This window comes from Podarcis erhardii (genome assembly GCF_964252035.2).
Source record: "Podarcis erhardii genome assembly, chromosome: 11".
In the NCBI taxonomy this organism is placed as follows: domain Eukaryota; kingdom Metazoa; phylum Chordata; class Lepidosauria; order Squamata; family Lacertidae; genus Podarcis; species Podarcis erhardii.
The window spans coordinates 29,440,654-29,454,405 of NC_138501.1; the positions used below are offsets into that span (position 1 = coordinate 29,440,654).

General features: G+C 41.4%; 2 long non-coding RNA genes across 3 annotated transcripts; both read left to right on the forward strand.

Annotated features, from left to right (window-relative positions):
- The first annotated feature begins 590 nt into the window (after positions 1-590).
- LOC309352654 lies at positions 591-10,577 on the forward strand. Of its 2 annotated transcripts, none has more exons than XR_014161394.1 (3): positions 591-1,259; positions 9,485-9,531; positions 10,471-10,577. It is a non-coding gene; the product is annotated as an uncharacterized lncRNA (long non-coding RNA). The 2 variants fall into 2 exon arrangements; XR_014161395.1 differs by having other exon boundaries at positions 10,561-10,571.
- A 90-nt stretch (positions 10,578-10,667) lies between these two features.
- LOC309352655 lies at positions 10,668-13,422 on the forward strand. Its single transcript, XR_014161396.1, has 2 exons — positions 10,668-10,700; positions 13,175-13,422. It is a non-coding gene; the product is annotated as an uncharacterized lncRNA (long non-coding RNA).
- The last annotated feature ends 330 nt before the right edge of the window (positions 13,423-13,752 follow it).

Here is a 13,752-nt window from a genome sequence, read left to right on the forward strand (position 1 = left end):
TCTAGAGGCAGTATGGCGGGGGCTGCCGAGGAGGTGGCAGATCTAGCCTCCAAGGAGTACACTGCAGCTGGCACTGTCATTGAAGCAGTAGCAGGTAGTGTTTTCCTTGGAGGCCGGCTTTTCTGCCCTTGTGGATCCTGGGCCCAAGGCAGTTGCCTCACCTTGCCTCATGAGTGGGCTGACCCTACCTCAACTTCCTGCAAAGAATTTGCTGAGAAGCATTCACCCTGCTCTTGGACTGCTTTTCTGTTTTTGACCCTGTCTTTGTCTCATCACCCTGCTACAAGAGCAAGCCTGCACTTGATAGCTCTTTTTGTGATTGCCTTCAGCTTCTCCTATAGACCCTGTGTTTCCGGATTGCTCTGATCTCTGACTGCTCTGGAGTTTGGCCATTTCCTTTCCTTAGGCCTAGTTTCAGAGATGAATGCAGGACAGCACTTGGGTTACACTGTACCACCTGTGTCTTACAAAACAGAACCCATGGGCACCCGTTGGAATTTCCCCCTCAATGCTAATTGCCATGTGGAGGGATTTTGACCGATATGAAGGTTGGTGAGTGAAGGCTTAAACCTGTAAGAAAAACACTGGGGCCTAATTTGATCAGCAGAATGTTTGGTATCTGGTGGGCGGGGCTTGTTTGTTACGCTCCGGAATCAGTCCCTCCCTTCAGTGTGTTCCGTTAAGTTTCAGTTAAGAGGGACCAACTGTCTCTTCTTCTTTTCTTGCCTCAGATTTGCCTCACACTGTTGTATTTAGTTTCCCTCATTATGTTATTTTGTTACTGTTTTCTTTATTACTAAAGCTTAGTTTACATTTATGTGAGCCACTTATTTTTCTAGAAAGAAAGAAAGAAAGAAAGAAAGAAAGAAAGAAAGAAAGAAAGAAAGGAAAGAAAGAAACTCTGCTGAGGAAAGTTGTGGAATGTCCTAAATATGAGTAAGGGCATGGGTCGGCAAACTAAGGCCCGGGGGCCGGATCTGGCCCAATTGCTTTCTAGATCCAGCCCACGGACGGTCCAGGAATTGCTGCCTGGATCGGCGTGGGGATTTTGATCATTTGGGCTGCACCATTTCCACACACCCTGTGGCACTGCCTCCTCCCTCCCTCCTCCTGGCTTCTCCCCGCCCTGCCTAGAGGAGGAAGGGGGCTGGGCTTTCTTGACTGAGCGCCTTTTTAAGCAGCCCCTCTCCAGAGCCAGCCCTTTAATGCCGCTCAAGGTCCCTCCACCACCGCCAGCCCCTGCCGCTCGCAAGGCACAGGTAAGCAGCCACCGGGGCTCATCCAGTGCTGTGGAGAAGGGAGGGGAGAGTTGGTGGTGGGGATTTCCTCCAAAAAAATATAGTCCGGCCCCCCACAAGGTCAGAGGGACAGTGGACCAGCCCCCTGTGGAAAAAGTTTGCTGACCCCTCAGTAAGGGGATATTTTCCGGTTTGCCAGGAGGATTGATTTTGCTAATCACTCCCCCCCCCCCACCTCCACAACAATTTTCACCGATATGAAGTTTGGTGAGTGAAGGCTTAAACCTCCCCTTCCTGCACGCTATGTTTGAGGATAATCACTCACAACATGCCTCATACCTCCTTAGCACCTGAGAAGATCCCCTGCCCCTCTCAATTCTTAATTACAGTGGTACCTCGGGTTAAGTACTTAATTCGTTCCGGAGGTCCGTTCTTAACCTGAAACTCTTCTTAACCTGAAGCACCACTTTAGCTAATGGGGCCTCCTGCTGCTGTCGCGCTGCCAGAGCCAGATTTCTGTTCTCATCCTGAAGCAAAGTTCTTAACCTGAAGCACTATTTCTGGGTTAGCAGAGTCTGTAACCTGAAGTGTATGTAACCTGAAGCGTATGTAACCTGAGGTACCACTGTATTTACTAGGTCTTTAGCCCCCTCTCTACACGTTTTGCTTTACAGGATATTACTTTTTTGGTGCAGTTTTATTAGGCACTGTAAATGGACTGTGTGCACAATTTTGGCAGGCTTACGGTTGTTCCTGTATTCTGCTGCTGTGCAACAGAATCACTGGGTGATCTTGGTCCAGCTATCAGGATAATCAACCTGGGGTGGGTATGTCCAGTGAATTCCTTGAAGGTATTATTTGGGCATATTTTACTAGATTTTAGACCAGAGGTAGCCAACGTAGTGCCCTCCAAATGTTTTGAACTACAACTCCCATCATCCCTGACCATTGGCCCTGCTCATTTGGGCTGATTGGGAGCTGCGTTTCAGGTTCTCCATCCCTGCCCTGTACATTTGGTTCACAGTACAGGATACATTCTCCTCTTCTGTTCCTCTTCATGATACAGTTATTTGGAAGTGTGCTCCAATGCTTAACAGTTTTACTGAAGGAGATGAGACAGCATACACTTCAGAAAGAAAGAAAACATACACAAAGAAACATTTAAAGCTTGGCAGGCAAGGCTGAAGTCAGGAGACAGATATTTCTTCCTGGTCACTTTTCCCTCTTAGATAAGCAGGCACACATTCCCAAGAATCTCATAAAATCATTTGCAGTTCTACACATGCACGTACAAGTGCCGAGCTGTTTTACAAGATACACAGAAATTCTTACTCACCCACATATCTTTCTGATGACAGAATCCAGTCACCACTTTGGATCTTCAAGAAGTTATTTATTATATAAACTGGGAGAATAGAGAAGATACCTGGAACTCTTGGATTATAATTTTAGAACCAGGTTCTAGCTATAAAACAAAATACCCAACTTTGTAATCTGTTGTTGTCTTTTGTTTGTCCATACAATTTATATCATAAAGAAGGTCACTGCTATTCCCATTTTACAGATAATATCAGACACTGACATAGTTTCTTCAAGACTTATTTCAGCACAACCCTATCCATGTCTAGACAGAAGTCCTATTAAATTAAATTGGCCTCACACTCAATGAAATGTGTATATTATTATTATTATTATTATTATTATTATTAGCCTTCCATACCTCAAAGCAGTATACAATGAAAACATTTTTATAACCACAAACGTAAATATGTCTAAAAAAACAAAATAAACACCCATGTCAGAAACCCACTCATTCAGCTAGGAAAGGCTGTTGAAACAAAAATGTATTCAATTGTGTTTGGAAACTGCCAATAATGGGCACGTCTCATATCTCATAGATGGGGGACTATGAGCGAGGCAGGAGCCGCTTTGTCACGTTCCTGGTGCTGTTTGCCCTGCGCTCCCGGCTTCATACTGGATAATTTTAGTAAGGTCACGAATATAAGTCGCACTCACGGTCGGAATTTGGGGGGAAAGTGTGGCTTATATTCAGGCCAATACGATAATGGTTTTTCATCAGGTAGGGGCTTTAGATAGCCATATGTATGACTTCTGACTTCAGTTGTAAAGCCCACAATTAACATTCCCCTTCTCCCCCTCTTGCCACCATTCCATGCTATCCAATCATAGCACCATCATGACTATTGGAATAAAATGGAGTTTGCTTCTGCTGCACATGTGCTGAGGAATAAGCACCATTTTGTTCTTTTAAAAAGTCTCTGTAACCATGTACATGTTCTATTTAAAGTCTCTGTAACCATGTACATGCCTGGCTGGTTGCCTTATAAAATATTTTTAAAACTTAAGAAGGAAGGAAGGAAGCTGCAGTGACCAGCATCAGTCCCAGTGGGCCCCAGAATGCTAATCCAGGTGTTGCCGTGGGCCCTGTGCACTGCACTCTACAAGGTTATTTGGGGGCACCTAGTGTTCTGGGGGCTGTGGAATTTGGCTCAGGGGCTCAGCCCTAGCTGCCCCACTGCCTGGGGTGTTTCCATACCCTTGTGACTGTAGGCTGGCATGTTAATTCTAAACAAATCTGTCGTAAATGGAAGTATTATCAATTAAATAATATATTTGTTTTATTTTCAAGTAATAGTATGTGTGTACAGCAGAATCACTGTGTGAGAGACGGTTCCCAAAGTCATTTATGGGTATAAAAGAAACAATTAACTTTCAAGAAGCTACAGTAGGGAGGAGCTAATCACATTTACGTACATCTTATACGCATTAGAAAATTGCTGTTGTTTCACTGCATCCTTGAAGTGAGTGGAATGCCTAAGAGATAGCAAAGGCTTAAATGCCCATGTTTTAACTGTAAAACAACAAAACAAACACCCTGGTATAATTCCCTGTTGGTATGAAGCAGAGATTTCCTACATCCTACAGAAAGTAGCTAGATTGGCAGGGAAGAATCTGATGCAATGTATCTCATCTCCAAGGTGAGGGGCAGGTCATTTTGCTATGCATATTTATGCATTAAAATGCAGAAAAGTGGCTTGGAGGGTTTTTTATAGATATCTTAATTCTGCCGATGCAAAAAGAGATGGAATTTACAGGTGTCGCTTTGGAACACAGACTACTGATAAACAACTTGCCATTTTGCAGTGTCTGGTCACATTTGTAGTCTTTTGGGATGCAAAAGGACTGGAAGGATTATTGCACAATTTAAAGGCACTTCTGTCACTTTAACTTTTATTTTAAAGCTAAATTAGTAGATTTCTTTTTTGGTTTTCTGCATTGCTTCTGTTGAACATTTAGCTTAGCCTAAATTCAGCCGCAGAAACAAGACAGAAAGAAGGAAACATGCAGCACTTGTCAGAAAACTTTTTTAGTTTGACCTTATGTGGAGGCAGGCTAGCATAAAGCTATGGGCAAGTGGATTGTGATTTATTAATATTAGCATCTGTAGACACTTCACACATTTAATGCTTTGATCTGATCCATCAGCAGCACTAAATTGTCATGTAATTGTTTAATTGGTCAAAATATACACCATGATACATAGACTATGGTATGCATGAAGTGCCTGAATGTTTATTTTTTTATTTTTTAAAAAATAATATTTATTGCTTTTAAACCTTACAAACAAGAAGAAAAAGAAAAGGAGAATAAAAAAAAGGAAAAAAAAGAAAGAAAAAACAATGCAATACAATATATAAACAATACACCACACAACATTAAAGCATTAAACCAAACAAAACAGAACAAAAACAATTTAAAAACATACATCATACCATTTCAATGCCTTATCTTTCATTCCCTTGTTTCATCAACTTCCTCTCACCTCCCTTTTTGTATTCCACTTCTATTAATTGTTTCAGCAATTCCTTTCCATCTTTCACTATTTTCTGTCATATAAATATCTTATTTTAACCTTATTTTCCATTAATACTATAATACTTATTTATGCTTAACTCCTTATAACACTTCTACTAAAGCCATATAATTTCATTCCAACATTTTTCTAACACTCATTAATTTTGCCGTATTTCTATAAATAAACTTTAAACTTTTTCCAATCTTCAAATTCAAATTTTATTAAACGGTCACAGACCAGATTAACTCGTACAGCTAGTCATCGAAACATAACACCGGAGAAAACAAAGGACAATTTCAATACAGATTAGGCCATAACAACAATTTAAAATTAGACAGCATGAATAAAATTAAGTATTTGCCTTCGCCTGCATGTTGACATTGGAAAGCTCTTGTTTCCTGCGCCTAATAGCGGCTACACAGAATTTAGCAACATTGATCGTGATTTCAGGAACCTTCCACCGTCTCTTCTCCCTGGTCTCGGATTCTGCCAGTCATTTCCGTCAAATCCATATAGTCCATCAACATGGTGATCTTCTATCCGAGGCTCTTAACTCTTTTCCAGGTCCCTTCTGCAAGTCTTCTTCGTATACTTTTTCTTCTGCTGATCTTGTTGTTAATTTCCTTCCTTTGATGCTGAAGAGTAGGTCTCGGGGGAGCTCCAACCTAGCAATGTTTTTATTCCTTCTCGACATGTCATCCACATCTCCATGGTTAAAACTAAAATCCAAAAAGATATTTCAGGACGTGTTTCAAAATCCCTCCAAATCTGAAGGTCCCCACAACTCCAATTCCCTCCTGACCCAAGTCCAGATCCCAAAGGTCAGTAAATCCCTGCATGAGATGATCTATCCAACTTTCCTTCTCCAGTCCAAGCAGGGTTCCAATCTGACTTTCTCTGAATTCAATCATAGAGGGCAACAACTTGTAGTCATCAAATTGCCTCTGTATGGCTGGGGCTCTCTCCCTCTCCATTTGTATTACTTTAGGTTCAACAACCACAACTTTCTCCCTCACTTTCTCCACCATTTGGCATGTCAAAGTAGATTCCTGTATCAGTTCCTGAATAGTTTCTGTGTAGATGTTCACTTTTTGTCCCAAATTAGTCGCTTTTTGTCCCAAAATATCAATTTTAATATTCATCACATCCGTCTTCTTGTGGAGCTGTTCCAATGACTCACTTATCTTGCCTAGTGCAATCACTAAGGCTTCTTCTGTCGACATTCTCAAGCAATCCAAGGTCAATCTCACAGTTTTCTCTTGCAGCTGGAGATTCCACCAGCCCAACTCTTATAACAATTTCAAAGGCTCCCTCTAGAGGAAACAATTTCTGTTTGTATCAATCCTTTTAAGCACAGTTCAAACAGTAAGATTAGTTTCAATTTTCAACTACTTTTACTCCTTTTTAAGTGCAGAAGGAGACAATGGAAACAATGTATTTCTCTTATTTAACTAACTGTCACAGTCAATGAACTTTCCCAAAAATGTCAGTCTTACTAGCAGTCCGTTTCCAGGTTCAGAGCGGTGGTGATCCAACTTTCTTCACTCTCTCCTGCAGGCTTACATGATCCAAAAATTCCCCCCTCTTCTCCTGCCTCCAAGGGGGAGTTAATGATTTTAGCCGATGGAAGTTTAATCCTTTACATAGGACTTTCCAGGACTTTAGCTTGCAAATTCTTTGCTTCAATCTATTTACAAAAGGGGAAGGCGGGCTTCCTGTTTGAAACCTCCCCGTTTCGGTGCCAAATTAAGACGTTTAAAAATCCAATTTTACGTTCTACTCACGGGTAGTTGTTTAGAATCAAATTGTCCACAGGAAAAAGTCAGCGCTCTCCGGCAACAGCAATGCGACTTCACTCCGTGAAAGAAGCAGTCAATTCAAAGCACCGCGCTGCTCACCCCACATCGCTCCGGATCCCCGAAACCGGGTCTCCCCACGAGTAGGGGAGGCACAAAAAGTGCCGGCCAAATCCCACGTTCACAGGCTTCTCCCGCCTGCGATTTTTAATGGGTCTCCACCTTCGCCGTGGCGGCCAGACCCTGAATTCCACGGAGCAAATTCCTCCCGATCAGAGGAATTCCACCATTGCCGGAGGCGCTAACCCGGAAGTCCGAAGTGTCTGAATGTTTAGTCCTGGTGAATAAACACTTTTCTATTAGGACAAATTAAAATATACACAAAGACCAGAACAGGGAGTAATCAAAACAGTTTAATATTGCATTCTTTTGTGGTCGTGCAGCTTCTATGCTTCAGCTGATATAAAAACGTTCTGTTAAATTTTATATAGCTTTACAGTTTGTCAAGGTATGGTAATGTTCCTGCAGAAATAAATGGTTATTTGTTTGTATTTAATTTTCATATTGGTTGTGGGAAGTGTGCTACACACACACACACACGAAAATAAAAGGATTTGATTCTTTATATACCTCATATTACAGCTGAGCAGTCACACAGCTAGAGTTAAGGTTATGAGAAGTATTTCTGAAATCCTTGCAGAATTTCCATCAGGTCACTGTAGTAATAATTATGCATGTATGCAGTTAATGTTCCCTGACTGCTTCTGATCCTCTGTGTCTGCTCCCTTTCTGTGCTCTCCTGTTGAGATCATACAGTCTGAATCTAACATACTGTAAACTGGTCAGAACTCAAAACCCTTGCAAATTATACGCCTTGCCTATTTAACAGAACACTCTCTATCCCCATACAACAGCAAAGAAAGTATAACACACGAGACATTTCGTGTGTAATTGAATGTATATTCTTCACATTAGAAAATGTCTGGAAGAGCCTTAGTTATATTCCCTGCTATTGTCCAGAAATTATTTCCTCTTATATCAAGGAGTACATTTCTCCTGAGAATTTAATTTCAAGTAAGTGGGCCGGGGTGGGGGTGGGGTGAACAGAAACTCACATCCATGTAAATGAGATAAGGATGACTTCCCCTTTCTTCCTCTTTTAAAACTAGCTGATCATGTTTGCAGGAAACAATGCAAAAGCTACCCCATTCTTTAAAAAAAAAGGCAAACAAAAAAATGTGTTTTAGGCAATTATGGAAAACTGTTATAATAGTGTTCGAAAAATGGACAGGTTGTGAGCTTGCTGAGTGGTCCCGACCTTAATCTTGAACTGTTGCTCACATTCATGTCTCTGTAAACATGAACTGCTGTGCTGCAAAATGCTCCAGCTACCCTGCCTTTTTCTTGCTCTTGCTGAAGGCACCTGACTTCTAGCTGAAAACCTTCAGTCCTGTTTCCATCTGCATTGCACAATTCCCCTTGTTTCAAGAGACCTTGGGCTACAACAACGGATCACAAGGGGGTGGGTGGCTAAGCCTGCCCAAGGCAAAGGCCTTGCACAGGTGCTATTATAGCAGAAAATATTCAGGCATCAGTTTCAAAAACTAGGCTGTTTGATATAGAAATTCTGTTACTTTCCAGATACACTGAAACTCTTTCAAATATACACAGTGAACGGCTCTAGCTTTCCTGCTGCTGTTTTTTAAACACCTTTCCCCCTTTTCTTGTTTGCTAACTTTTATATGATATAATGGGGCCTGATTACCATGCTCTTTCATTGTTTTCTCCTGCCCATTTTTTACTCCAAAAAACAGTGAAGAAATGTCTCATTTTCCTTTTAAAAAGCCAAATCCCATGTTTTGCAGCTAACAGCAGATTCAGACAGCTACAGCTTATCTTCTTCTACCTTGGGACAACTAGTCTCGGTCAACACACATGGATGGAAGATATCTGATATTGGTGTCATCCGGGACTGCAATATGTTACAGTGAAAAATAACCATTAGAATTCACCTTCATTTTGATTTCCAGCTGCTAAGCCCTGCTCCTGTTGCAGCCACATTCACGTCAATGATGTTTGTCATTCGAGCAACATTCAATGGGTTTTTGACTGGAACACGCCTAAGGCACAAAACAGTGTATTTAAACAAACAGCATCTTTATCGCTTTCTAGCCTGGTATACCTGCCCCATCTGTGTTTTGCTGCTGTTCTTAAACATTTATTCAGTACCGGGAGTCTGCAAGTCTCTGTACTGCACCCTGCTTGCAATCTAAATAACACAGGCAGGAAAAGAAAGGCCCATGTTGGATAAAAAGTAGCAAGTACAGGAAGAGAACGTTTGACTGGTATGTGTCAGACGGATGACTCTATGACAGGGATGGCCAACGTAGTGCCCTCCAGATGTTATTTGACTACAACTCCCACCACCCCTGACCATTGGTCATGATGCCTGGGGCTGATTGGAGTTGTACATCGATAACTTCTGGAAGGCAGCACATTTGATGTATTCTCCCCATCTCCTGCCTCTGTACCCAGTTACTCAATTATTTTCTTTTTCTTTTTTGCCACTGCAGACTGTAACACCTGGAAGTTATCAATGGCTAGCCTTGAGAAGTGAAAGGTAAGCTGCTATTCATAGAAGCCACAGTGACAGTTACTTAAAATAAAGAGACTATTCCTTCTGTTCTCCCCCCACCCCCAGAACTCCCATTGTTTTCAGTGATGATCTTGCTAGCATAAGGATGGAAAAGAGGGTCAACCCAATATTCTTAATGGCAGTTGGCACTTCAGAGCTTGCTGCAGGCAGTGACTAATCCAAGCAGGATGACATCATTTTGGGACTCTGGCAGTTTGTGCTGTCTGAGAAAGATGCTGCTTTTAAACCAGCTTCTGTGCTGTTTAAATAACTGATCAACTGTTCAAAAAAGGATTTATGGAAACACTCAGGTGCAAACATGAAAGTATTTAATTTAAATTAATGCATCTAAGTTAGTCATATCTGTGAATTTCAAAGGGTCTACCCTGAGTAGCATTAACATTGGATATAATCCACATTCTTTTCTGCTGTTGGTGAGTGGCTTCCATTTGCCTTTTCTGCAAAAGAGGCAGACATATATACCAAAGATTCTCATTCTGATCCATTCGCCATCAGTTTTACTCCTCATTCCACCCATCTCACCTTACCTCACCTATTTTATTTTTAAAGTTTGGCCTGTAGATTTAGATTAGTAAATATATGTTTGTCCATGTATTTTGTCTTAAGAAGCACAATAGTAGTTTTTTGTTGTTGTTTTTTAAGTATAGCACTGCATCAGCAATGAAAGGGAGATGGTTTTGTGATGTCACAGGACCAATCAGTGCTGTCCATAACTGACTTCTGCTGAAAGCTGGCAAACAAGTTTTTGGTGAGCTTCACCTTAGCTGTACTGTATTGTAAGTCACTTTGAGTTGTCATAGAAAAAAGCAACTACTATGTTTAATAAATAATAATAATAATAGTAATATTAATATTAGAGATAAAAATATTAATCTGACACAAAGAACATTTTGGCATCATCAGCTGGTATAAATATTCTCAGATCTGCAATTTTCTCCTGGTTTTGGCAACATCAGTGAGGGAGGTACCAAACCTTTCCTTTGAGCCTTCCAGATGTCTTGGCTCTCAGTCAAAACAAAATAAAAAAATTCCTTCCAGTAGCACCTTAAAGACCAACTAAGTTAGTTCTTGGTATGAGCTTTTGTGTGCATGCACACTTCTGCTCATTTGTCCTGGAACCTGAGTACCTGAAAGTAAGTCATTATTACGTATTTTTTGTTTTTATGTTGTGAACCACCCTGTGATCTTCAGATGAAAGGCAGTATACATACAAACATACATACATACATACATACATACATACATACATACATACAATAGCACAGGGCTGAATGATCATCTCTGATTGGTCTACACTCTACGACTCATTAGGACCATGCAACTTCAATTGCATGGGTGTAATTAATATGCACTTTTTTGTTATGTAAGTACATTGGAAGCTGCCTTAAACTGAATCAGACCACTGGTCTATCTAACGCAGCACTATCTACACGCACTGGCATTGGCTCTTCAGGGATTTATGCAGGGGTCTTTCCCAAACCTACTTGGAGATGCCAGGGATTGAACCTGGGACCTTCTGCAAGCAAAGGAGATGCTCTACCATTGAGCTACATCAGGGGTCAGCAAACTTACTGTGCCTTCGGCCGGTGTCTCCAGTGCTATTTCCAGCACACTTCCAGGTCAGAGGAGCACCGGAAATAGCTTGTGCGCATGTGCACAGGCCTCCTCCAACCTGGATGTTCACCAGAAATAGCACAGGCTATTTCCGGTGCTCTTCCGACCCAGAAGTGGGCAGCCGTGCAGTGCAGTGCCGGTAAGAGAGGGCGGCGGCAGCGGGGGTCGCCGTGGGCTGGATATATGAGTCCCTCGGGCCTTATCAGGCCCATGGTCCTTAGTTTGGGGACCCCTGAGCTACATAGTAGCTAAGAGGAAGCCTTTCCAATGTTGGGATGCAGAGACAATACCATCAACGAAAATTCTGTCTTGACACCAGTGGGAAATTCCCTTGAAATGCAAATAGCAGCTTTAGAGAGAACATTTTTGTTTGGGCCATGGCAAGAAAAGGGAGACCATTATTAACAGAACAAAAAACACACACATTGATGGCACTCGCACAATTAATATTTCATCTAAACTGGCTGTAACAAATTATTGGGGTGTAAACTTTCATAGGCAAGGACAGTGAACAGTGAAGAGACTGGAAATTAAGTGCTTAACTTTACCTTTTCCCCCTGCCATTTTTCAACTGGTAGACCTAGTAACTGATGCTGTTTTCAGGTGGGATTCCATCACATGCCAGCAAATTCAGTTTGTGTAATAAAATTTATTCTGGTGCTCTTTCCCAACAAACCCCCTCCCCTTCCAGATGTTCTGTTTATTGAGCATTCATCCTGATTTGTTTGCAGGGAGGTTATATGAAATTGCATCAAGCAATTGTTACCCCCCTTCAAATGCATTGTAAAAAGGAGGGGGGTAACAATTGCTTGATGCAATTTCATATAACCTCCCTGCAAACATATCAGGATGAATGCTCAATAAACAGAACATCTGGAAGTCACCTAAAAGGCTTGTGTAGGCAAAACACTCCTCTTTGTACCTGTTGCTCTCCACCTTGTGTATTTTGCTACCCTAAATTGAACATGCCTACTTGGAAATAGGCCCCAGTGATTTCAGTTGAGGTTGCTTTTAACTAAATATTGTTGAAGATTTACATACTGTGGATGCAATCTGGAGAAAGGTAAGCGTGCTTGAAAAGTCTCAGTGAAGTAATATGGAAATAACCACACAGGTCCCACATATTTCAATGGATTTAGGTAAAGGCAAAGGGACCCCTGACCATTAGGTCCAGTTGTGGCCGACTCCGGGGTTGCGGCGCTCATCTCGCTTTATTGGCCAAGGGAGCTGGCGTACAGCTTCTGAGTTATGTGGCCAGCATGACAAAGCCGCTTCTGCCGAACCAGAGCAGTGCACAGAAATGCCGTTTACCTTCCTACCAGAGCAGTACCTATTTATCTACTTGCACTTTGACATGCTTTTGAACTGCTAGAAGCAGGGACCAAGCAATGGGAGCTCACCCCATTGCGGGGATTCGAACCGCTGACCTTCTGATCGGGCAAGCCCTAGGTTCTGTGGTTTAACCCACAGCGCCACCCATGTCCCACTTCAATGGATTTAGATATCCCTAAATTTCCATGGATTACATTTTATGTGTTTCTTGCTGCTGCTGTGAAAATCTCCTTGCACCCATCAACTACAATGTTTGTTTGTTTTTAGCATACCTTATATGTATTGATTGAAACTGATAGCGTGAACAGGATGCCAACTGGGTGTAATGGGGGCAATACATAAAAAGGAAACAGGGTGTCCTCTGAGATTCTCAAATCTGACAAAAATCCTACTCTCATTTGCATTGCCCGAGTTTCAGTAAGAAAGTAAATTATTAGATTGTACTCCTTTTCTACTCAACAAACCTCACAAAAGTAATAGCACTCTATAAAACATTTTGCCAAAGGCTTTTAAAATGCAGAATCATTCTCCACTCATAATTGGGTAAACTTTGCTAAAAATAGTTAAACTATAGATGAAAACTGTTGTACCATGGATGCTTTAAGATGTTTAACTCAGGCATCAATGCATTTAAGTGGAAGTTGTCTCTGTTGACTCCCAGCAGGATTTGCTTCCAGGAGGGGGAAAAAGGAAGAACTTCAAATAGATTGAATATGGCCCTGAGATGATGTTATTATGCCAATGAAGGAAGGGTACAAAGTTTGGGTTGTTATTTTTAAGTCATGATTTTTCCCACTTATAATATATCAAGCTAGTTTTCTATCCAAATCAAAATGTTACTTGTTTAACCAGACTGAGTCCCCCCCCAAAGTAAGAGACTAAATATAAAATGTTTTGCTGCAATTCAGAGTTATTGCTTCCATTGTCATCATTTGCTAATTTTTGCAATTTTATATGTTTAAAATAGCAATCGGGTTTCTCTGGCACTTTATCCTTTATAAACCCCACAATATTAATTTATCCACTTCTGGAGGATGAAAAGTGGGTCAGTCCTGTAGACAGCTCATCAGCGTTATCCAAACACGTTTGCACAACAGAATGGACTGGAAGTCTTGTGAGAATAAACAGCTTTGTGTCATTTATTTACTTTTCTAATGGAACGGGACAGGAAGAAATGGTTTCTGTTCAGGATTTCAGCTTTTCTACACTGGGCCTCAATGGCAGGGCAGATGGTGGGGG